At 41.0% G+C, this 25568-nt stretch overlaps 1 protein-coding gene across 5 annotated transcripts in view; it reads left to right on the plus strand.

Moving 5' to 3' along the window:
- The window catches only part of B3GNTL1 (UDP-GlcNAc:betaGal beta-1,3-N-acetylglucosaminyltransferase like 1), a 353034-nt gene that overhangs the window by 215658 nt on the left and 111808 nt on the right, over nt 1-25568 (plus strand). The window contains exon 1 of one of the 5 annotated variants that reach the window (XM_025210192.1): nt 8928-9057. The exons of the other annotated variants lie outside the window; for them this stretch is intronic. The gene's annotated coding sequence lies outside the window, so the exon portion shown is untranslated. Of the gene's footprint in view, nt 1-8927; nt 9058-25568 lie in introns of those variants that run through there. 5 annotated transcript variants of the gene reach the window in all.

A 25568-nucleotide genomic window follows, 5' to 3' on the forward strand; every position in this document is an offset into this window, starting at 1 on the left:
GTGTGTGTAAAAGGGTGAATGGTAAGAGAATGGCACAGAGACGAGAGAAGAAGATTTAATTGTTTATGTAAGCAACAAGGCACCAAATGTAAGTTACCAGTCAGTAACTAACTAACAAATGGCTGAAGAATCCCTTTGAAGCTCGAGGGCACGAAGGAGATAACAGAAGAAAAAATTCTACCAGATGAGCAACAAGAACACTCCAAGGCTAAGATAAGCTGAAGACAAAAGAAGAACAACGACAAAAACAGAAGCTGGGTATGAAAAAACCCCAAAGCACTGAAACAAAGGATGCCAATCCCTATAAAAGAACACTTTAAAAATGCCAAGTTGAATGAGTCTCTTTCTGTACTGCTGTTTCATCGGAGCACAAATGCATCTGTTCACCCCGCTCCAGCTGTTATCTTTAAATCTGCTATCTTCAAATCATCATCATCTACTCAGTAAGCCCGAGTTGTCCACCCTGGGCTGATATTGAGCACCTATTGCTGATAAATATATCTGGTGTATGTGTGGATGCAATGGTTGTTTTGTGTATGCCTATGCCTGTGTGTAATGATGGGTATGATGATTTGTTTATTTGTATGAATGATGTGCCTGAACCTCTGTGTCTAACTCATGTAATCAATAAACGCAGCATCTTGCCTTATCCCCCTTTATAAAGTCTCGCTTGTGATTTGAGCAATTGGCAGTTTGTGTAACAGAGGTTTCTTAAAATTCTCAAGTCTTTACCACCAATATCCAGTTCTTCCAGCCTTTTCCTTAACTCCGCATGCTTGACTCCATCAAAAGGTTTGGTATACTTAGTAAAACACAAGAAAAGGTCTTTCCTCATTTCTGTAGCCCTCTCTGAAAACATCTGTCCCATGAAGATAACATTTCGTGTACCTCAATCTTCAACAAAACCACATTGAACTTTTGCAATCTCCAGTCTTACTCTACTTCTAGCTCTGAACATTAGCACCTTTAATAGGATCTTTGTCACATGGCTCATTAAACTGATGGTTTGATGGAGTTTACATTTAATGGCCTCGAGTCTGTTGGGGAGTGCAGTAAAGATTGAATTACAGGTAACTCTCCACTTCCATAAATCTCATTGATAACAGTTGTTAACTTTTCTATACCAAACTCTTCCAAACATTTTATTTGTTCTCCTGCAATCTTATCTGGTCCTGTAGTTTTATTAGTTTTCGTTCGGTTGATAACTGTTTGTACTTCTGACTTAAGAATTTTCAAACCATCCGTGTTCTTCTTAATAGATGGCTTTTCTTCTCAACTGTGATGGAATAACACTTAATATACTCTGTCCATCATTTCAATATTTGTTCTCGTTCCATAATTAGGTCACTATTCCTGGCTTTTGTACATCCCCTAGCAGTACATCCTCCTTTGCCTGTGATGTCTTTGATATTCCTGTACATTGATGTAACATCTTTATCCTTTTGTTTTTCTATCTTGGTACATTTTTCATTATGCCATTTTCCCTTTTCTTCGTTGCACATTGATTGACTTTTTTTGGCCAGTTTCTTATACTCTTCCATATTACAGGATTGATCCATTTTACCCATGTCATTCTGAGATATTGTTAGTCTGATCTGGGGAGATAAAATGCTGTTTTAATTCCTCCAGTATCCCAGGATACAACATTCCTAGCCCTTCCCATTTCATTGCTCCTTGGATACACTTTCAACTCTCCTGAACTCTTCCACCCAAGGGGTGGTGTTGGCTCCAAGTCAACACCCTTCCCACATCTAGCAGGGATGACCCCAGCACACCCTGGCCACTCAGAACCCATGTGCAACTCACCAGTTTGCAGCTTGCTCAGTCACCCCTAGCAATAGCAATCCTACTGCCTACCTCTGTGAAGAAAATAATCATCAGGCAGGTCTCAGTTCTGCCCTGGTGTGATATGTGACAAGCTACCTTGCTATCAGCTGTGCCCCCATGTGGCATGCATGGCAGCAAGCCCACCAGGTCTCAGCTCTACCCTAGTGTAAGTGCTAACCCAACTCCTGCCCTGGTGCAGCACGCAGTGAACTTGATTGGTCTCAGCTTGGCCTCAGTCTGGCATGCTGTCTCAGTTCTGCCCTGGTCTGAGTGGTAACCCAATTCTTCCCACAATGTGGCATGTAGCAAGCCTGCTGAGTCTTTGCTCTGCCCTGGTGTGAGTACTAACCTAACTCTCCCAGACCCAGTCCCAGTTCAGTGAAACATATGCAAGATTTTGGTCCTTTATGTTTTTTATTCTTTTTTCTTTTTCTTTACTTCTCATTTCTTCTGCTTGTTTACTTCAAAGAGTTTTTTTGCCCCAAGACTTTTCCATTCCCACCCACAGCTGTGGCTGGCTCCTTCTGGCTGCAGAGGGAGGGAAGTGACAGCCCTCATGGTGGTTTCTCCACCCCCGAGGTACATGTGACATGTCACACTCCCTGCTCCTCTCCCACCCCAAAGGAGGGATAGAAGCCTGGCTTGTGACTGCTCTGAAACTCTTCTTACTTTATGATAGCATAACATTTCACAAGTTTAAAATGTTTTAAAGGTAACCTGTAACAGCACTCTAACTCAGGGCTGCCCATTTATTTGTAGCTGTTAAGTGATATACTGCTTTGTGACAGATACAAATTCAGAAGCATCGTGATGGAGAGGATTTAATGTAGTGCAGAGATGGTGTGAATAGGTTGTTAGACACGCAAGTTTGGCTACAAAGGCTTATGACCTTATCCAGCTTGCCTTTTGACAGTTCTGGAATGGACTTCTAAGCCATTTTTCCCAAGAGTGAGAAGTCATTGAATATGTAAACTAGGTGTAGTGGAAAAATAAAAATTGCCTTTTATAGCCTGAAGTCCTGGCTACTAGAGGTAGGGAAGTGAAGTGAAACATAGTATCTTGGTTAATGTAGTTAAAAACATTTAGAGGTCATTATAAAATCAGTATTTACCAATAGTTATCATACAGAGGTCAGCTAGACGATGAATATTACAGATGTCACGGTCTGGTAACATTTGGTGAATAGTAGACTTTTTAATGGTGATCTTCATAGAAAAATTCACTATCAGTAACTAAAGTTTCCAATTATACTTAATGCTACCACTTATCAGTAATATGACACTTTATACGGACTTTCCAAGTGATGTTAGGCCCAATATTTGATGCATTTTTCCTTATAACTTGATGTTGCTTTTGCATGTGTTCCTTTTATTTGTAATATAGTGGAATGATTCAACAGAAACAGATCAGTTTAGTTATTGAGTCTTTGCATAGAGGTATTTCTTTGTCGTAAATAAGGGAATCTGATCATAATAAAAATGTAAATAAAAAAATTCTCCAGTATAAGATTCAAAGCCAGTCCTATGACTTTTGATGTTGAACCAAACTTTCTGAAACGCATTTTTCTTCTTCTCACTCCTCAAGTAGCTGTCCTGATGGATCTTCCAAAATGGATATGTAGCAGATTGTTGCACCTAGCTGAAACTGAATCCTTTTTAATGTATAATTGTAGAATGGCTTTGCACCCTCTCACTTTATTCTTGTCTTCTTTTAACCTCAAAAAAAATGCTCCACTTGCCCTTTACCAGAAAAAAGAAAAAAACGATATCTTTAAATATGGTAAACACCACCTTCTCTGTATGCCTTGGCAGAAGCATAATGGATCCTTCTCTGTATTAAGTGGTTGTTAGTAGAGCTATAGTTCCTGAAATAGTGACTAATGAAGGTACAGTAAGCTAAAATAATTTTGTAGCTAAAACTGGGAATACACCCCAGATAAATAGAAGTTGCAGTAAAGGAACAGAGAAGCAGAAATCTGTGTACTCCTGATACATGCCTGTAGTGGGTTGCCAACTAGCCCAGCTCAAATCAGTCCCTGAGCCCTTTAATATGGTCCCAGTAACAGTCTTTCTGTGGGCTCAGACACACAGGTATATTGCCCTGGGTTCTTCTGCTTCCCAGGGCTCAGCCTAAAGCAAAATGATCCAAATTATCTCCTGTTTAATCCAGTCCCAGCAACACAAGCTTCAAAGCCTCAGGTTAACCTGCACCATGGGGCGCAGTTGCAAATATAAAACCAGTCCAACATAAACACTCCCAGCATGGGTTGGTTCTCACCCTCTAGTCTTCCTTTGCAGAGTCCTCCCTCTCCAAGCAAACATTTTCCCTCTAGGTCCTCCCCCTCAGCTCCTCTTCCTGTCTCCTCTTATTTCTGGGCCCTGCAGTCAACTTCCCTTCATTTACTGATTAATTGAGCCAGCTGCAGCCCCTTATGTGGGTAGCCTGTTACCAGCTGGCTGACGGCTCCAGGCCGCAGCCTGATACGTGCCTTTTAAGGGTTATTATAATAATGCACAGGCATGGAACCATGTATATGCCCATTTATGGGGCATGTATTTTACATTCTAAGATGGTAAAGTGTACAAGAAAAAGGGATAATGATGATGAGGTTCCTGAAAGGTCATTGTTTGGCATTTGAAGCTCTGTTTCCAACTGGCATCAGATCTTTCCCTCAATTCTCCTGCATTTCGAAGGGATCTTTGATATTTTACTCGTACAAATCAAAGATCAAATTCCATGTTATTTATGTAGACATCAATGGGAGTTTTGCCAGTCTTGCCATTTACTAAATGTGGAAGTATGTTGCCTTTGTGACCCTGGCGTAGAAAGTAAATTTCTTCCTAAATTCCAGTTCCTGCGGCATTCTGAAGCACCCATCAATGTTGCGTGAAAGCTGAGGGTTGATACCTGACAGGGTTCTCTGGCCAGTGTTACATGTTTTTCATCTTGAATTATGTACTGGGAGGCCCAGTATTATGAGGTAATCTCATATACCCCAAAGCCCAAAAGTCCAGTGTGACAATCCTTCTTTTTTGTCTTAATATCACTTTATTATACACTGCCTCCAAATTCTGCCAGTTCATTATTCTGCAATAAGTTATTAAAAATACAGCTTAGTACAGGCAAGTCATACATATCTTCTTTCCTTTCATCTTTGAGAAAGCTTAGAGCCAACTTTAAAACAGAGGGACAGTTTTCCAGCTTCTGCTTTCTTTGTGCAAAAATGAAGTTTATTTCCTACGTATGGGGACTTGTTACCATCTTCAACTTTCCCGGAGTCTGATGAAGGGTACATGAGCCTGAAAGCTTGCAGAAAAAGATTTGTTTTCACAATTTCTCAGTTGGTCTAATAAAAGGTATCATTTTGGAACCAAGAGTTCTAGATTTTTGCATTTTTTTGTCTCAGACCAACACGGCCATCACATACATCCCTAGAGACAACTTCAAATTTTTGGATTTACTTATTTCTTGATTCTAGCAAAACCTCAGCATCCACTGGTTGTCCCATAACATTCCTTCCTAATAAATACCACTGCAGCCAACCATGATGGTGAACCGCATTATCCATGAAATGATGAACAATGGAGTAGTTAATACTGTTGACATTTAAAGCATTTTTATTAGACCTCATTGTTAGATCCCACTGTAAGGAACAAGCCAATCCACTCTTCTTTGAGCTTTCAGAAGATTCAGACATCACCTCATCATTTATATTTTGAACAATTTCTTTACAAGCAAAGGCTAGAGGCTCACGCTCTCTCTTTTTTTTTTAAAGCACCAGATTCCAGGCTTTCATAGTTGTGTGTTAATTTAAGCAGTACACAAGCATTTGTATGTTATATATGATCTCTCGTACTAGCAATAAAAACATTTTTATCATAAATTCTACTTTCTGCATACATTTTAGAGGAATGGCATACACCAATTTTAGATTACTTTTAAATGTATTTTCATTGTCATATCATAGAAGTTTGAAAAGTAAGGGTTTGCTTCTTCACATATGGCATTATTTCCATCCATGCAGTAAGTGGATTGAACATTACCAAATCACACCTCCTTTTTTCTCTAACAGAATTTGGGTTGTCTTTGTACCAATGTAAATACCAGTAGGGTACAGAGCATTTGAAAATCAAGCCTTCTACATTTTTTCTGATTTTTTTTCCTTTTCTCACTTTATGAGCTAATCTCTATTATACCTTGAAATTATCATAGCATGTCTGTTAATTGTATTCAGTAGGCCCTTCAGAACAGTATTAGACTGTATAAGGTGATTTATGCTTCCTCAGAAGTATTTTCAAAAGTGGAGCACAGATCTTCATGGGCTCCGCATAAGTAATGGTGATTTTTTTTTAACCTTTTTGCTCAGTAATTAATTTATTTTAATCTGAAATAGATATCCAGAACCCAGAGGACATTCCTCACCAGTTAATAATTTTAAATCATCAAGAATCATGGATGGTAGTTATGGATGGAAACTGCAATTGTCTTTTTAAATACTGACATCTAACATATTTGTTAGCTTTACTAAACAACCACAGCATAGTAGACTGACTATGGCTGGAAGGGCACAAATTATGTTTAAGTATTTAGTAATGAGTGACTATGTGTCTTAAAACAGGCAAGGATGATTCTTATTAAGCCAAGAAAACCTAAATTGTATCTAGAAATATTTACAAATGCAAGTGTATTCTAACAACAGGGGGATAAGTTAGTTAAGCTTTCAGATACTAGATACTATTAACACTATGTGTTAACTAATAGTTTCTGTCTGGGCAAACCGTATTCTGGGAAATGCAAAGAATTTCCTTAAAAGGGAAACCTTTGTTTGAATGTTGTTCATTAAAAAAAACAGCTCTTTGAACATTTAGAATATTTAGATCTCATGGAAGTTGTCAGCTTGGTGATATGTAGCTGGTGTCTGTTCACTTCCCATAATACTTTTGATTTATTGATGTGTTTGTTAGTGCGTTGTAAAAGTTTGGTTGAGCTGCTTTCTACAGAAGAACTGATGGAATGATAAATTACTTTCCAGTTTTTATTTACTGTGCACTCCTTGGTAAAAAAAAAAAAAAAAAAAAAAGGTATGGATTCATTTAAAGGACGCATGATATTTTTTTAAATTTCTGGTGTTTAAGTTAAACAATCTGCCAACTTTTTTTGCATGCAACGCAAATCATATTTCCAAAAATCAGCTGCTGAATATTAGATTTCATATTATATGTCAGGAACATGGTAAAATAAGACTCTCTTAGTTACTGGGCAAAACCAAAAATAACTCTGCAGGTCATCTACAAGGAGCAGAACAATGATTAGACTCAACTCCATAGCTGCTGCTACTCAGAGCCTTGTTATATGGTAATTTTGGGCACCTTCTACAGCTCTTAATAACCTGGATTGTCCAGACATGAAACTAGCTTTAAGCACTTGTTATGCAGCTCAAAGTTATGCCACTCCAGGGCAGGATTCTCTGATCAGTGTTACCCAGCTCAAGTTACGCTAAAGTGTAGCCACCGTAGGCTACACCTTAGTGTAAACACCCTACCTGCCCCCCTCCCCTGCTTGCCCAGATCAGGCCCACTGCTCTCCCCCACATCCCAGATCCCCTCTCACTGCCCTCAACTCCCCCCTCCCCTGGCTTACTTGTGGCTGGCTGCCTGCTTTCTGTCCTAGGGAGTAGGTATGGAAGGGTTAACCTGCCTGCCCCACCGCAACCACTGCTGCTGTGCTCTGGGCCTGGATCAGGACAGAGAAGATCAGCTGCCAAGCAGCAGCAGCAGGGGCCGGGCAGGCTGGTTACCCTTCCCTGCCCGCTCCCCAGGAGAGACAGTGAGGACAGCCACAAGTAGGTGGGAGATCCAGGAGGACAGGGGGAAAGTCCAGAATGGGAGGTGCAGGATTTTTACCTTTTAGTCCTCCAGGCCCCTGCTGACCTAAAAGTGTAACTGCCCAGATTCAAGCTAGTACTAACACCCATCAACACTTGTGTGGCTCACATTGGGTGTTTATCCACATGCTCCAGGAGTGGGGGGTGGGAGGATTTCACTTTAATTAAAGCCACTCCAAGAGCTGCTGTAATTCAGGCACCTGGAGCATCACATGTATCGGCATCCCTATGCTGAAAAATAGTGGTGGGGCACTTTAACTAAAGCTTGTTGAACAGGCACCGCCTCCACCATTTTTCAGTGTGGGGACACTGATACACGTGATGCTGGAGTCTGCTGGAGCGCAGTAATTACCAGCAGACTCAATTAACCAAGCCAAATTAACCTGAGTTGGATGTTGGAGCAGCCTCGCTGCATGTGTATAGGCGCCCATTGTAAGGTGTAACTCAGTTACCTGTTACTAGGAATGATCTTTTTTTTTTGTCATTCTACCTTTCAAAAACAATGTGCATATCTTATTCCAGGATGTTTTGTATGGGAGAAAATATGGTAGTTGGAATCATTCATAGCTAGTTTTCTACCTAAACAAAAATACAAGTGACCCCTCAAGTCATAGATTTTTTTACTTCAGTTGTTGCAGTGTGAAGTAGCATCATACCATTGGAATATGTATTGGCCACCTTCTGACAAAAATTTGGGTCATAAATATAATTTCCCTGACCTCTGGTTGGCATTTTGCAATCAAAAAATACAAAGAACTTTTTGAATCCTGGCAAGAGGAGGGAAATGTTGTGATTTGTCATGGGATGGGTCTAAAAGCTAGTTTCTTTTTAATTAGCAGTTTATTCTTTTAAATATCCACCTGGATTGTAGGTCAAATAGAAGGTCCAGTTACTGCCATATAGCTGAAATGATCCAGGCATGTTAGTTATTTAATAGCATTTACATGATGTGATTCTGAACTGTTTGTTATATAAACAAGCAAATAAAAATATTCAAGCAGTATGCAAGCACCAGAACTAGGGCTGCTGATGACAGCTGAGGCAGTTTGAGGAGTTTAATGTTTTCTCTTTGTTTTCCATAAGTTCTTTTTCTTTTCCTTTCCATCCCTTAAAAGGGAGTTAATTTATTTTTCTGCCCAAAAAAAGACACACCCTTGTATTATTTAATCTTGGGTTCCAGCATAAAGGGAAATACTTTTCTGAGCATGACATGAGAGGCAAAATACTGTCTGCTGGCACTGACTCAGAAATCCAACTGGAGGAGCAAGTGTGTGTGAATAGCACTGTGGGTGGGTGTTGTTTTTTAAGAGGGCCACAGGAAATACGAAGGCAGAATACTGAGGAAGGTATGTGCATGACTATTCAATAAAAGCCTAAAATGTTAGGGTTTCTGGAGGGCGGGTTTTCCTCCTCCAGTATTTTCAGTAGTTAGAGGATCACACTGGAGTAAAAATGAAGGGTCCCAGCCTGATGGAAATTGATATGAACCCACTGAGTGCTTTATAACTGTTTTTCATTCCAGTTTCTGATTTGAATAGAAGTCTAACTGTTCTTTAGTTTCTAGGTTCACTGCTATAATAGCATAATTTTAGAAAGAAGAGTACATTTTTTACTGATTGAATCTGTGCTTCCACTTGAAAACCTCAGGCCCATCGAACTAACTGGTAACTCTCCTTAGATGAAAGAGGATGAAAGGAACTCATCATACCATTTCAATGTAAAATTGAAATTAACTCAAGGAAAGTCATATCTTTCTCCTTGTTTAGTCCAAAGCAGCTCAGCTGGCAGAAGTGACAATAAAAATAAGCACAGTGGTATTTGAGACAGGTTTTCGTTTGTTTTTTTGCTGGGAGAGTTTTTACACTTTTCTATCAGTGTGATACAGTACAAGACCATTTATTGTTCTAAAACAGCGGTTCCCAAACTGACAGATTCTGCACCACCTATTTAAAATTATACAACCTTAAGTACCACCAGCAATTTTGTTTAGTTCAACCTTGTGTACCACCAGGAATTTTTTGTCATATGAAGTAATTATAATACATCTGTTAATGTGTACCATTGAAAGGGTGTCTGTGTACCACTGGTGGTACCCATATCACTGTGATTGGAAATTGCAGGTGAACCTACAATCTAAGAACATTTTCATTGTGATCTTTCTAAATAGGAAGAAAGTTGCCTAGATGAGTGGTGATGAGTAAATGAAAGTAGGATCAACTGTGTTAAGCCTGAAATTTATGACATGCTAGTCGTCCTATTAGTAGGAGTTATCAGTATCAGGTGTGCCTGCATGTTAGCAAAGGTAGAAGGTTTCTTACTTAATATTTGCTGTAGTAAGGAATCCTTTTAATTTACAGCTTTGTGTCACTCTTCTGTCTTGCTTTGTTGCTGTGAGTGGTATAAAGATTCAGGTTGCTATTTAAATATGTATATGTTAAATGTCCAGCTTTAGCAAAGATTAAAAATAATTTGCCTTCCTGAAAATCTTGAGGTAACCATTGATGCCACTGACAGTAGGACGGATTATTTGAGGCCTCAGGAGCCAGTTTTTTGTTGTTTTTTTGGGGGGGGTTTAAACTGAATTCACTATAGGTCAAGAAAGCCAAATATTGGACTAGAGTCTGTTCTTGCATCCATCAGAGTAACACTGCTAGAGCCAATAGACACACTTTGTATTTTCATTTGTATGGCTACGGACAGAAGCTGTCTGCTCCAGCAGAGTAAGGAGGTGTGCTCTAGCACTCCTCTGGCTTCTGGCCTGGGCTACTGCAGGCATGTGACTGCATTTCTGGGATCAAAAGTTGAATGTCTGTTCACTTGCTTATCGGTTCAATCTATGCAGCTTAGACTAACCTGCATAGATTGAATCAATTCAGCCTCAGGCTTTTTGATTGGCTGTACTTAGCTTATAAGTGAAAACAGAAACCTTTTCCACTTACCTTTAAAGAGAAGAATATTTTTGCAACAGTTTGCAATTTTTTAACTTTACATTTTACAGATGCTATATATACACATGGTTTATGTACCTTCCAAGTGGCAGATGGAAAAAAAAAACATGGAATCTTCACATGGAATGAAACATGAGAAATTATCTTTGGAAATTCAAAGAAATGAGGATTAGAAGCAGCAAAATTGAAATTAAGGAGCCTAAAGCATCACATTTGCTTCAGCATGATAAAGCTGGCACACCAAGGGAAGGGAAACAGCTGGAGCAAACACATGGGTTTAAAATAGTATATTTCAGTGCATGCCTACAGTACTTCTGTTAAATCCAGATCTATCTGTGCCAAGTGGGTGTTTTCTTAGCTTGTCCTAAATGGCAGATGTATAGCACAAATAGCAACAAGGACATGCAGCACCATACTCTTTACCCCTCTTTAAAGTTACGGTTTCTCACATTTCAGTGAGTAGAAAAGGGAATGAACCACAAGTTTGAATAGGACTGTTTCTCTCTTTCAGAACTGATTCATTCTAATAATTTTTACTACCATGATGGAAATCTTTGCCAACCTGTAATTTTGCAGATTTGTAAATAGAAAAGAATTGAACATTTGAATCCAGAGAACTGCTGTTTGACATTCCTCTTTCTTCTTTAACTGGTACTTCAGTGGCCAGTTATGGAGCTATATCAGGCTGTATTTCAGAGATCCAACTTTGTTGTAATTTTTCATAGGGTGTTGGGTGAAGTGTGCCAGAATAACAAGTCCTAGAGGTATTATACCTCATTAGTTTTATGGCCTTTTTGGCAGTATCTGAAGTTTTCTGAGGAGGAGTAACATGTTTATTATCATGAAACTGCATGCATGGCTAAACATTTTCAGCTGTTTTTGGAAGGTTACAAATTGCAGTTGTTCTTCTAAGTTCAAATTAACAAAGGGGACCTGCTGTCAGCCGAGAAGACCTAAGCAAACATCAAACATAAATGTAGATTTTAAGGATCAGTTATCTTTTTTCTTTTTAAATTGACTTTGTCTTGAGCCAACTGCATTTCAGCCCCTCTGTCTTTCCCAGCTCCTGAATTTGAAATCTTAGGGTTTTGATGGTATAGAACAAGTCTTGTTTGATTGTGGCAAGTAACTGTTCATAGATGTCCTGGTTTAGCTAAGGCTCAAATGCATGCCTAAATTTATTTCTATTTAGCAGTACTTTAGCAATTAATGTTAAGTGTAACCATATATTTAAGTGTTTTCTAGTATAAGGGAGATTTCCTCAGTCAGAACCAAAGGCCACATCCAGACAAGTGCAGACATGCCGTATGTGGTGCCGCACACCCGTCTTGAAACTTGAGTTAGGTGCCTAAGTTTCCTAAACAATGCATAGAGAAAGCTGGGTGTCTAAAATGGGATTTATAACAGCACACCACGTGCCTCAGCCAGTGATTTTCAACCAGGATGCCGTGAGATCCTTTTAAGGGTGCCATGGGGTGCTGCACAATATTAGTGCTGTTAGGTTTGTAAACACCTACACTTGATTCACAAGATAAAACCAGAGATTTCAAATAGGAGTCCATAGCGTCAAAAACATTCTGACTTGTTGTGGTCTTTATGACTTCTTTGCAACAGAAGAATTGCTGTATTACTTTTCCATAGTCAAAAATGAGAGAAACTAAGAGCTAGCATTTTTTATGGGATGCCTTGAGTCTAATGAGAGGTGCCTTCAGTCTAAGCAAGTTGAGAAGCACTGGCCTAAGCTAGCCAATAATAATAAATGCTTAAGAGAAGAGTGTCTTAAACTCCCCTTAAAGTCCTACAGGGCTTTGACTGTCTGTAGGTGCCTACCTGTTGCTCTGAGTTAGGTGTCTGTGTGAGACCTAGATTCACAGCCCCACCCAAACCAGTTCCTAGACTTAAGCACCTAAATCAGGGGTGGGCAAAATGAGGCCTGCGGGCCCCTAAAAAATGTAGAAAATTAATATTTATCTGCTCTTGGCTGCCTGCCATGCAGCCCTCAATGGCTTGCCAAAACTCAGTAAGCAGCCCTCCGCCCAAAATAATTGCCTGCCCCTGACCTAAATTGTTCCTTCATATACAGGCCACTGACTTATTCATCTGCTTTAAAATATAACTGAAGAAGGAGAAAAAGGAGGCAATTGTGGTCACTTTTTATATAACATCCTAGCGGTTAGAGCACCTGCCAAGAAAGTGGAAGACTTGCTTTCTAGGCCCTCCTCAGCTTGGGGAAGGTTCAAACTGTCACAACCCAAAGTTGTGATTTTTGTTTTTGTGTGTGCTTTGTCACCACTGAATTATTTTCCCGCTAAATTGCAGCTTCTTTGCACGGTGGAGTTTTCTGCTGTAAAAGAGAACCCCGGTGCAAAGGGAGAATTTCCCGCCAATTTGTAGCTTTCTTTGCATGGTGCATTTCTTTTGCATCTAAGAAATGCTCAGTGCAAAGAGTTCCCGCCATTTGTATGCTAATTCGAGCCCCATTATTGGCTTGTGTGAAATTATTCACACATGGCGGCTAGTGATTGGCTTGCTAGCCGTATAAAAGGCTTGGGTGGTTTCCGCCCAAGTTGGAGAGAAAGAACTTGAAAAATTGGAGGACTCCACGAACACCAGGAGGAGGAGGCTTCACGCTGTGTGAAGATCTCTAAGCGCTGCGGAGCCTATTGGACCCAGCGCATTTCAAGCAGGCAACAGGGGTCTGATCAGCCTCTAGCCTCTCCCCGTCGCCGATAGATTCCTAGACGTATCCCTCCCCGCGCACAGAAGAACCGGACCCACAAAGCCTAGCAAACTTCATGTGGGTGAGTGAATAAAAGGATCCACAGAGCCTAGCAAATTTCGTGAGAGCGCCAAGCTTGTCATAGTCCTCAAACGAGGATTTAATCGGAGCTGTGCCTGGAAACTGTCCAGCCTACACCGCGACCATCTTCGGTGTAAGTAAATAATCTTGAATCAACCATTACGTGTCCGTGCCTAATTCCAGCGTGTCGCCTGTTCTCTCCGATCCAGCGTGCCCGGGCTGCTGGCCACAGCCCGCGCGGCGCAAAAAAGGGCGCAGACCGCTCCCGGCCCGCACACAAACCATTATCTTCCACCTCTCAGGAGAATGACCTAATCCGTATGGCAGAGGTGCAAGACTTGGCTCAGGGCACTGTCCACACTTTCTGTTGAAGCTGGACTGCTGCTCAGAAAGGAATGAAAGAGCTGTGGCTCTAGGGCTAGAGACAGAAATTACACATAAGCTAGTTTAAATAATCAGAAACTGGTTTAAACTAGAGACAGACATTCAAAAAGAGTGAGCCTGAATTGATTCAGTTTTTGCAGGTTAGTCTAACCTGGCTAGGCTAAATTAGTTTTGTAAGCAGACAGACATCCCAGAAATCCAGGCACATGTCTGCAGTGGCGGGACTAAGCTGAGGGAAGCGTGGCCAGACCCCAGCAGGACGCTCTGATTATCCCCCCACCCCCCACCCCTAAGCAGCCCAGAAGGGAATGTTTATCATCCCTAACTCCATGTTTATCAACCCATTAAGAAAAAAAAGCCTCCTTCCATTAACTAGTGGAGTTCTTCTTAAATAGCTCTTTTTAAACAGCTCTCCCAAGGAAGGAAATTAAGCTACCTGTTGATTAGCTCCAAAAAGCCTCTCTGCCTGTCATTTCCCACAGCATGGACCATAGTCAGCATGTGGTATGCTAGCTAGTGCTGATGTGTCTGTGTAAGTCAGATGGGAAGGGAGAGTAATCCCTGCTTAGCAGGGAGAAGGCAGGTAGATGCTCTGTGCCTGCAAATCTCTGCCGGAGCTCTGGCCAGGGAGCAGAGGGAGGGGCCAGCTCTGCTGTGGAGCAGAGAGCCCTGCCCAGCCCAGAGAGCATGCGGGATACTGAGGGTTTCTGGTTTATCTTAAACCAACAAGGGGTCTAGGACAGACATTGCATAAACTGGTTGTACCAAATCAGTTAAGTCCGATACTACATTCAACAAGGTTTCTCTTAAACCAGTTTCAGCCAGTTTCAAACTGGTGTACGTGCACTGAACATCTGTTCTGTTACAGGTTTAAACCAGTTTCTGATCACTTAAACTGGTTTATGTGTAATGTCTGTCCCTAGCCTAACAGAACAGAAGCTCAGTGCACATAAACCAATGACTGAAACTGGTTCAAGATAAACCTGGTTGAATGTAGTATCAGAATTAACTGATTTGGGTCAAACCATTTTATGAAACTTTTGTCCGAGACCAATTCCTGGTTCAAGTTAAATAACAGTCCCCCAGCATGTTTTGCACCCCTGGGCTGGGCTGTGCTGTCTGCTCCAGAGAGCAGGGCTAGCCTCACCTCTCTGTTCCCCAGCTGGAGCAGTGAGGGCTGGCTGACTGGGGGGGCAAGCCTGGCTGGGGACGAAGCCCAGTCTGCGGGGAGAGAGGGGGCTGCCCACCCCCAGGCAAACCCTGACTGGGGTCTGGGGTCTGGGGCCAGGGAGAGGGGTTAAGTTTGCTTTGCACCTCCCCTGCGAACTCTCCCTTGCAGGGTGGGCAGGCTAGCCTTGGCTCAAGCTGTCTGCTCCAGCCAAACAGGGAGGTGTGCTCTAGCACCCCCAAGTTTCTGGCCTGAGCCATCGCATGCACGTGGCTGTATTTCTAGAATCAAAAGTGAATGTCTGTTCACTTGCTTATTAGTTCAATCTGTGCAGCTTAAACTAACCTGCGAAGATTGAATTGCTTCCTCCTTGGGCTTTTTGAATGTCTCTACTTAGCCACTGTTATCAGTCAGTGTTTGTTATGATCTGGGCATATTTACCAGATCAGCCTGTGCAGAATGCTTTTGGGGGAAGATGCAGATTGCTTTTTTTTGGGGGGGGGGCGGGGGGGGGGGTCTGATTTTCTCACAACTTCAGGTGTGAATAGGCTCATAAATGCTCAGCCTAGGCAAGATGGTGCAGTCATAACATGCAGGAGCTGAACTTTAAGCAGACATGTATATATTTACAGTGCCTCTGCAGCACTGCGGAGACTACTGCCAAAAATAAGTCCTGTCCATCTGCTCTTACTCCACACATACCAAATCCAAAATTGAGGCAGCACGAAGAGTTAAAAGAGTTTGAAAACAAGAAACATTAAAGGTGTGTTTATGGATTTTTGGATTTTCACTTTGTGGTTGACATTCTATCCATTAGGATTGAATTTATTACAGTTGCCCTAAGTAGCTATGAGTGTTTCAGTTTCCATTATTTTTAGTGAAACAATAGTGACACTATTCGCATTTGTTTTCATAATGTCAGACTTATAGGAAAGTGTCAGATACCAGCCAGAACTGTGATCCATAAAGCCTGCCTTCTGTCAGCAATGTATATGTCTGCTCCTGCCTAGACACATTTTTTAAGTGCTCTTAACTGTACAGGGTTCAAGGACATGCAAATCACCCAGTTGTTTTTTAATTTAAGTTATATTAGCCAAGCCAAGTCAAAGTTAAAGGAAAGTACTGAACTTGTGAACTTTACTGTATACCATAAAAAATAAATTAATATTAAAACCATAAAGTAAAGCTGAAACCATGTAGTATGTTACAATTACCTTGAATGCAAAACCTTAGTAAATGTTTTCCTAAAGGTATGAATAATTATGTATTCAACTTTCGCACTGACTTAGCCGGGTCAGTTCAGAGTCCTACTTAGAGATTTACATTTAATATCAGCACAACAGCAATTGAAGTGTGCGTACTTTAAACTTAAAATAATTTACACTTGTTAAAAAATTCTTACAGTCCTTATTGCAGGCTTTGTTAGAAACAACTAATTATCTAATGTGTGATTGAATGTCTCTGATTTGGCTATATTTCGAAAATTCTAGTTTTAGTTTTTCCAAATAACTTATGGAAAGGTTTTGTAGCGTTACTAATTGACTTTCAGTGAATTGAAAGTAAGGGTGGTGTTACAGGTTACATTTGAACCATCATGAAAGCACTTAAAAAGGGAGCATTCATGAGTGTTAACCCATATTACATACGCTCTATATGTTTTAGAGTTAAACCACTTGGGGTGAAGACTATCTTTTAGCCATTCTACCCAGGTTAATAAAGAATTGTTAGTCAGCTCCCTAGAGATAAAGAGATCAATTTGCAGCCCTCCAGAATCCCAAGGTGCACAGCTCCCAGCCACTCCACCCATTTTCACCCTCCAAAACTCTACTGGTTTCTGCTGTCTACTCCCTGTGCCTCCACAGTAAGAGCAGCTGTTATCAACAGCTTAAGTGCAGTGGTACTGTGCATGAAGACCTTGAAGATGGGAGAAGTATTCTTCCCCAGGCTTCACAGTCTCACCACCCAGCAGCTCCTCTCCCCTCCACTGGGGGTTACCCCCAGTATGACAGGGAAGCATGCCTGCCCAGGCCTCCCACCCCACACTCTCCCAAGACTTCCATATTGCCCATCACCCAAGCCCAGACCTGGGTGGACTTGAGGAAAAGCAGGCCTTCACTCCACTACCCACCTGACCAGGGAAGAACAGAGGAAAAGGGCTGGAGGGAGTGAGAAAATTTTAATTAACACCATTAAAGTGAGCTTGTTTCCCACACCTTGTGCCCAGCTAAGAGGTGCAGGCAGCCCCAAGCACGACTGGAGTGGGGCTGGGATGTGATAGGGAGCCTGAGGTCTGGCTTGGCAGGGCTCTTTGCTAGCAACTGGCATGGAGCCAGCTTCCTGAGCTCCACTCACTAGCTTCCTCTTTCCTAAGCTGGGACAGGACCATGAGAGAAAGTAGGGCCCCCCTGAACCTTCAGACCTGGGATGGGACTGTTGGGGCTCAGCAGTGTTTGTTGCAGGCAGATGGTGCTTGGCAGCCCCCTCCCACCCATTCCCAGCCAGGACAGGAACACATGGCCACCTGCCCATCAGAAGCCCCCACCCAGCCTGCACAACTTCCCTACCCTTGACCCTATCCCAGCCCCCACAGGCTTCCCGGGAGAAGACAGTGCTAGGGGGCTTATTGGACAGGGCCAGCCAGCTGGGCTCAGCTAGAGCTTTCCCCAGGGCCCAGCCCTCTACCACCACCCAGACTTCATTAACACAAGTTTATTGTTTTGTTTTTATTTGTTTATGTGTTTATTTGTTTTGCTTTTGTTTTTTCAGTTCTTTTATTTCATTTTAAACAAAATGTGTTAAATAATAACATAAAATGCTTTACATAACCTTAAAGGATTTAAAAAGACCAAGGTGGACTTATGCCAACAGGTCTCCCTCTGTGGCTGCACCTCCTCACCCCCATGCCAGCTAGGCCCCAATTCCCCACTCCTGTTCGCCAGACGCTTCATTGTGCCTCAGTTTCTATGGCCCTGTAAACATCCTGGTTCTCAGCCTGGTATGCCTGGGGTTGAAGCTAGCGGTGAGCCACCACCTGCCCAGGGCCCATAGTCAAATCCAAGATGAGGCTTTTCCCCCAATGCTGATTATTCCTCTTGCATGAGAGTAAATATAGTAAAATTACAGTACAGTACTGTACTTTCCAATGTTTATTTTACCTAGTCTTCTTCAACTTTTAGAAGGTTGGCAAATTAGCATTTTCCCTTCTCATTTTGTCCTCCTCCTCCATTTGATATATATTTATCTTTTTATCTTCCATGTTTCCAATGGAGTTGAAATTATTACAGCCATTCTGTTTACTTCCATTTTTGTTCAACAGCAGCATCACCAATGTATCAGCGCAGTGCCTGAGTAATATTTGGCAATTATATGCTCAACATGGTGGAATTATAGTTTTCATCACACAATAAGGTAGAGATCCTAAAGGGAAAAAATAACACCTGATCCATGTGTGCACAGTAGAATATTTTAGAGACTTGCTCCTAAAATCATTGAACTTTTATTTTCCACTACACATATTCTTCACTTCCATAGAGTTGTTTAAGCAGCCACATGGCCCCAAGCCTCTGGATGGAACAGACAGAATGACAGTGGATCCTTCTTTTCCCTGTTAAAATTGTTTTGGCCCACAGGAAGCTTTACTGGGCTAGGAACCAAAGGACCAAGCATTCAAAGCCCACTTTTTCTACTGTGTACTTCTCAATCTTTGCTATGCCCCTAAATCCTCCTAGAATAGGGATATGCATCAGATCTCTCCCCCCCACCCCAGTTATACACTTTAGTAGCTAAAGTTTGGCATGGTCATTTATGCTAAATCTGGGAATAGAATCTAAACCTTCAATTTGGCATATGTCAGGTTTTATTCATTTTGCCATGTAGCTTCTCAGAAGAAGTACCTGTTAAGCCTCTGTGCTTTGGTATTATCCTTTTAAAAAGAAACAGGGTCCCCTGCTTCCCAAAGCTTTCTGAAATAGCTACACATGAAATCAATGAAATTCTTTGGTTTCACTCTTGTAAACCAGGACTGAATGTCAGTTTGAAGCTTCCCAGAAAACTACAAGCATTGTCTGTAACACTGGGCTTGTGGTAGACTCAGGAAAGCAACACAACATTGGTTCACATTTGGAGCGGTACATGATTTTTGATAATATGAAAATGTATATTCTGCAGGGACTTATGGAGTAGGTTGTCTTACTAATCAGGCAAAGCTCACTACTTACCACTGGTTAGTGGGCAAGTAATTTTATCAAGTCCCACAATGCCAGTGTGACATACAGAAGCTCAGTGTCTAAATTTACACTAGCAGGTATTATAGATGTTCTGGACTAAAATCCATAAAGTTTAGATAAAAGACACTTAGATTTTGCTCCATGATATAAATTCTAATGATTCTGGATGATATGGGTCTGGGTGACTAGACTGAGCATGAGCATGCTAAAGTGCACCACTTTGGATGATCGCAAAGCATGGATAATTTCCTTCTTATCTCAGGATCTTAAGACCTGAAATGTTTTTAATGTGCTGCATTGATTGATTGGTGTATGGTAAACAATTCAAACCAGCCATAGGGAGCATCAAGTGCAAACAGGATTTAAAGCAGGAACAAACACTGGTAGTGACATATAGACTCATGACCTGATTTTAGTCAAGCAGATGCTATCTTCTAACCTCCTGATACTGTGAAGGTTTTTGTGGTGGAATGAACAAATATAAATAGCAGGAATTTTTAACCAGGGTGCTGGGCAAACAATACTGAATAAAACCACAAAGTTTAATCCTGTGTGTAAACTCATCAACATGTTATTAGGGGGGCTGAGGCAGAAGACTGCTGATAGAAGGGAAGAGCTTTTTATTCCTGTCAGCCCTGGCTTTTCTCAGAACTTTACAAATTAATGGGCACTTTATTTTTATTTCCTGTAGATTCACAGGAATAGTTGAAGACTTGTAAAGCTTCATCTCCTGTTCTGTGGCTGAACGAGCTGCTATAACAGACCAAAGTGTTCTTGGCACGTGTTAGGGTCTTTTTGTCACCAAAAAAAAAATCCCTTTGTTAAGGTCCTGATGTTTTCTTTCCCAGTTTTTTAGATATCATTGTGTTGGTGAATACTTCCGTGGAAATAATTTGAAAACTAGTCTGCTAAAATATCAAGCTTTCCCTGTTTTCATAAAACAACTTTGGGGAGAAATGATATTTGTTTTTACAACAAAATCTTTTGGTTTTGATTATTCTGAGCTAGCAATGTTGTTTTTAAAATATCTTTTCTTTCTATTTTCAACCTTTACTTTGTTCATTCAGTTGAAAGTTTGAAGCGATCACAGAAAGTAAACTAAACTCCCTCAGTTCTTTGTTGCACATGCAGTACTCTGGCATCATCCAAAGACTTGTATCACGATGGGAAGACATCAGGGAAAGATTAGGCTAAAGATTTCTTTGATTTCCTAAAGAAAACATTCTACTGTTGAGGTTACTAGGCAAATATTCAAAATTTGTAATCTAAAATCTGATCCTCATTTATTTATCTTTTCTAAATCTCAAAGGCCTTAAAGGGAAAAAAAATGAAGTAAAATGCTATGTATATTAAAATAAATATAGCAAGGTTACATAAACGCTTAATGATTCTTCTTTGGATCCTTTGCATGCATATTGCAAGTACTGAAATGCTAGGTATTTCAAATGCAAAAGTAATATCCTGATTTAAAGATCTACATATGTATATAATATAGTCACTCAGGCTAGTTACCTTATTCTGTCTTTTTATGTGATTAATCCCGGCTCCTATAGCCTGTATAGGCTTTAGTAGTGCAAAAGCCAATTTCCCTTAAACTTCCAAAATGATAAAGGGATTCCATATTATGATTTTTGTTGTCGTTACTTTAAACTGAATCAGGCAGACATACTTATTTAGAAAAAAATACACGTATTTATTTCCTTACTGCTAGAAAATGAAATCATAAGTTGTTACTACTTTCTGTTTTTGTTCTTCACCCAATAGATATTTATGAACTCCCTTACAGTGAGATTAAAAAATAAAAGTGTCCTTGAGGTAAGTTTAAGGGAGGAAGAATTTGAGAATATAAAAATCTGTTGTGTACCTTGTTTATGGACAGCACCGGTTATTAAGTCTGTGTGATCTTGCATTATGTTATGTATCTTGTGATTTCTGAATAAAAAATACAATCATCTCCTTTTTATATTTCTCCTTTACCTTCTGAGAAATTCTGACACTTCCCCTCTTTTTCCTCTGTTATTAAGTTTTACCCAATTTAACAAATACAATCATCCATAAGGAGAACATATGAAATATAGTAGATATAATGTAAAGGCTGACCTCTTCTACTAGTAAAATTATTTTGGCATTATCATTTTTATTTTTCTTAAAGTACCAGGAAATGCCAAAATTTACTATGGTTAAGATTTTCCAGGCAGCTTTTAGCCACACATTAGTTGATCAGTAATGTTGGATAAACCCTGGATGATGCTTTTAAATTATAAGCTTTTTCCATGAATCCCTTATACTGCTGGACTTGCCACATATTTGCCAAATGAAGTGGTGTTGGGTTTACTATTGTTGTGATTTTAATCTCTTTTTAGCTTTTTTATTTTAACACCATCATTAAACACACATGAAATATACATTCAGTTATTAACAAATCTACATTTGTTGCCTATGAAGGACCTATTTATGTTTGGTTAACCTTATCATTATCTTTACCTTATTTGGTTAAATTGGTGGTTCTCTTTTTTAGCTTCCAGGCGCACACTGTAACTTTTCTGAATTTGGCAATACCCCAGTTGAGAACCACTGTTCTAGTAGCATAGCTAGTTATTTCTGCACCCTGGGAGCCTGGGCAAGGTCCCCACATCAGCATCACTTACCCTCTCCTCTGTTAACCCTCTCATAGGTACTGGTGATCTGCACGTAGCTCATGGCTGTAAAAGTCTTAATTTGGCTGTGACTGTAAAAGGGTTAACACAGTAGGTTTTTACACACAGCTAGAGGGAGGGGTGCTAGGCTGCAAAGGTGGGGATTCTGACTTTGGCTGGGCAGACCACCTGCCAAGCTGGACCTAACAGTCTCTGGGTTAGCTCCAGCTAAGCGTAGACGTCTACCTTCACTCTGGTACTCTTCCTCCCCACAACTCTCTTCCAGAGTCCTCCCCATGATCTGTGCCCGGGGCTCGTGCCCCGCATCCATGGCCAGGTAGAACTGCCCCCTCCACCTCTGTTTCCAGGTGGGGAGTGCTGAGCCAAACAGGGTGGGTTGCTGTATGAGGGGTTCCTGGTGCAGCTGCTGCCCAGTCATCCTAGCATGCCTCTCCTAGAAATCAGCATGCAGGACAGTTCCACCTGGCTGCAGTGGCAGCAGTGCTGATGCCAGAATGGTGGTACCCTTGAAGGCGCTTTGCTACAGTTCCTGGTTGAGAACTGCAGTGTTACACAAGCTGGTAAATTTTGTCAACCTTGTCCTGTGTCAAAAGCAATAATTTGGCCACATTTTATGTCCATTGGGCTAACTTGATAGAACCTTCAAACCTGACATGTAGTAATGGAGGCAAAGGGTGAGTTTTTGTAGGGATTCATTTTAGGTAAAAAGCTCTGAACACAGAGTGGGTCCTGGAGTGGGCACCATGGGCAGCATGCATCCCAGACTAGCTAAGACAAGCACTGCATACTGCACAGATCCCAGAGCAGCCAGAATGAGCACTGCCTGTGGCACAGTCCAGGCGGGGCAGGTGCTGTATGTAGCATGGGTCCCAGAGCAGGTGCTCTGTGCGACACACAGCACCCACCCTGGCTGGTGCTCGCTCCAGGATCTGTGCCGCGTATGGCACTCCCCCTCCCCCCTGTCTAGCTGGTCTGGGACTATACCACATGTGGTGTCCATGCCAACCAGACCAAAACCTGTGCTACATACAGTGAGTGTTGGCTGGAGAGTGCAGTATGTACAGCTTGAGTCCTGGACTGGTGGGGGGCAGGAAAAGGGCTGCATGTGGCACAGTCCCCTGAGTGGCCAGAATGGGGTCCCGTGTGCAGCGCACATCTGTGAGGCTAGGTTGGCACATGTGGGTCAACTCAGACCCAGGGCCAGCAGCAGAGGCCAGGTGACAAGGCTTCATGGGTTGGATCCAGCCTGTGGACCGTATGTTTGATACTCCTGGACTACACTATACATGTGCAGTAGCTTCCATTTCTAAATTATGGTAAATCCCACTTTCACAACTGCAAGTCTCTTAGATAGATGAAAAATGTGTGAATGGCACAGTGAGGAAGGGCAAAAATGATCAGTAGTACAGTGTTAAATTAATAAAGTGCTCAGCCAACCATAGCATCCTGTTTGCTAGAGTGCTTACCCTGGGCTGCAAGCTAAATATGGCTAAGGGGGGTATTATTAAATATTTTTAATTGCTTTCATTTTCCCCCTCTGGGCCAGATAACAAATTCTGAATAGCAACGAGACACTGAGGCAGAGATTTTATTTATTTTTGTTGCATGACTACACCTTTAAAAAAAAATAGAGGCAGATCACAAAAATGAGCACATGCAGAAGTTGGCCACATACACCTAATGTGGCATAAGCAGTCTTCGAGAGGAAACCATAACACTGAAGAGATGTAATCAGTGATTGATTAAAGCCTAATTACTGCAGCTGCATTGTGGGGAGGATTTTATGTATCGTATACAAATAATAAAAGTCAATCAAAGAAAGGAGTGAGGCAAACTGACATAAAATCAAGCTCCCTATTTCCACTAAAACTACCGTTACCTTTTTAATTGTCAGTCTTGTTAGGCTTTACTATCAATCTGAGGTTATACATGCTTGTCATGTTCATTTTTATGTTTAATTACCGCTTATAATTTTTCTATCTGCTCTCTTCTTCTACACAATAAATCACTAAAAGCTCTAGCCACACTGATGCTAAGAACTTTATTCTGGGTGAGTTCAGTTCTTTTAGGATCTAGTGTATGAGGAATTTGGGTTATTCCTTCCATTGTGCATTACTTTCCATATGCCAATACTGAATTTTATTAGCCATTGTGTTGCTTATGCACTTTGCTTGTTAATGTAACAGTTAGTGCTACCATGGTTCGTACACACATTTGCTTTCCATGGGGAAGCTCTAGTGGGAGTGATTTAATCCTAGTTGTTCCATGGTTATGGGAGAGCAGCAGCTCTCCCAGGAGAAACTGAATGTTTGTACAAGGCTCTGGTTTTCTATTTCTGAGACACCTATATTGTTTCCTTACGTAGCACCCACAGTACATCTAAAGATTTCAATTCCTTTATTTTAACCATTTGTGTGTTTTTGACTAGCTTTCTTTTAAAAAAAAAATACTTCTCTAAAACCTAGGATAAGCTACATGATACCTTATTTCTTCTGGGGATATTGAGCTTAAATGTACTGTGGCCATTACAGATGATTCATTTGAAATAATTTCTAAACCTAACACATATGTGTTACCTAAGACTAGCTTGAGCATAGATAGCCTCCCTTCTTGTGTGCTGTAGAGCTAGCTTCTGTGGTAAATAATGATTTGAGGCAGTTGTGTTCAGATGTGTCCCTCCCTGTTCTTCCATAGTGTTACCAAATCCTTTCAAGTGCTGCAACTATACTTACCTTCCACTCCTGCTTTCATTCTCCACTGAAAGCCGTTTGTCCTTGACTTTAGAACTGGGTGTGACCGCCCATACTTACGTCTGCTCTCATTTCCCAATACTGTACTGCCCTTCTCTTGCCCTTCTCTTGCTATTATTGATATTAAGCTACTGCCTAGACTTCCCAACTCATATTAGGATCCCATTGGCTTTTCATTATGCAATCTGGTAGTAAATATACTTACAGTAGTCTGTACAGCTAAAAGTCACTACAGGTTACTTTATAGCAGGGACTGTGCTTTGCAAGCACTGTGCCATCACCTCTTTTGTCTCCTCCCCTTTGTTATCTTTCATGCCACCCCCCACCCCAACCCTGGAATACCCTCCCTTTCATTGTTTGCTAGGTAGCTTCCTTTCCACATTGAGTGTTTCTTTAAAACCCTATTCTTCCATGTGGTCTTTAAGCATTTTCCCAGTAAATGTGGAGTTATGAAGATCCAACTATCTTTCTCTGCATTGTATGTGCATCATGTAAGAGTATTTAAAGGATTGCCAGCTGGCGACAATTTAAAAATTATCATCACACTTGGATTTAAAAATGTCTAACTTATTATGGTTACAGTTATCACCAAAAATAAATGCATAGTTTTTTTTACTTTACTTTTCCATTTTATTTAGTGCATGTGACAGCACTTTATATTGTCAGATTAATTTTTTGCCCCATATAGCCAATCCGTTTCTACAGCTGTTTGTATGGGTCTTTCACATGACAGCAGAGGAGAGAAAGCTAATTTTAAAAGTCAAAAAATGTGACTCTGCAGTACAAGAATTAACAGAATTGTTAAACAAGGGCAGATGTGTGTATTTAAATGATGAGATTGCAGTTTAAGAGTATCCCTTTAAAATGTATGTGCAGTGTTTTGTTTGGACTGACAACTGTGTGTAATATAGATTGTATGCTCCT

Source organism: Alligator sinensis, unplaced genomic scaffold (assembly GCF_000455745.1).
Source record: "Alligator sinensis unplaced genomic scaffold, ASM45574v1 scaffold694_1, whole genome shotgun sequence".
Classification (NCBI taxonomy): Eukaryota; Metazoa; Chordata; order Crocodylia; family Alligatoridae; genus Alligator; species Alligator sinensis.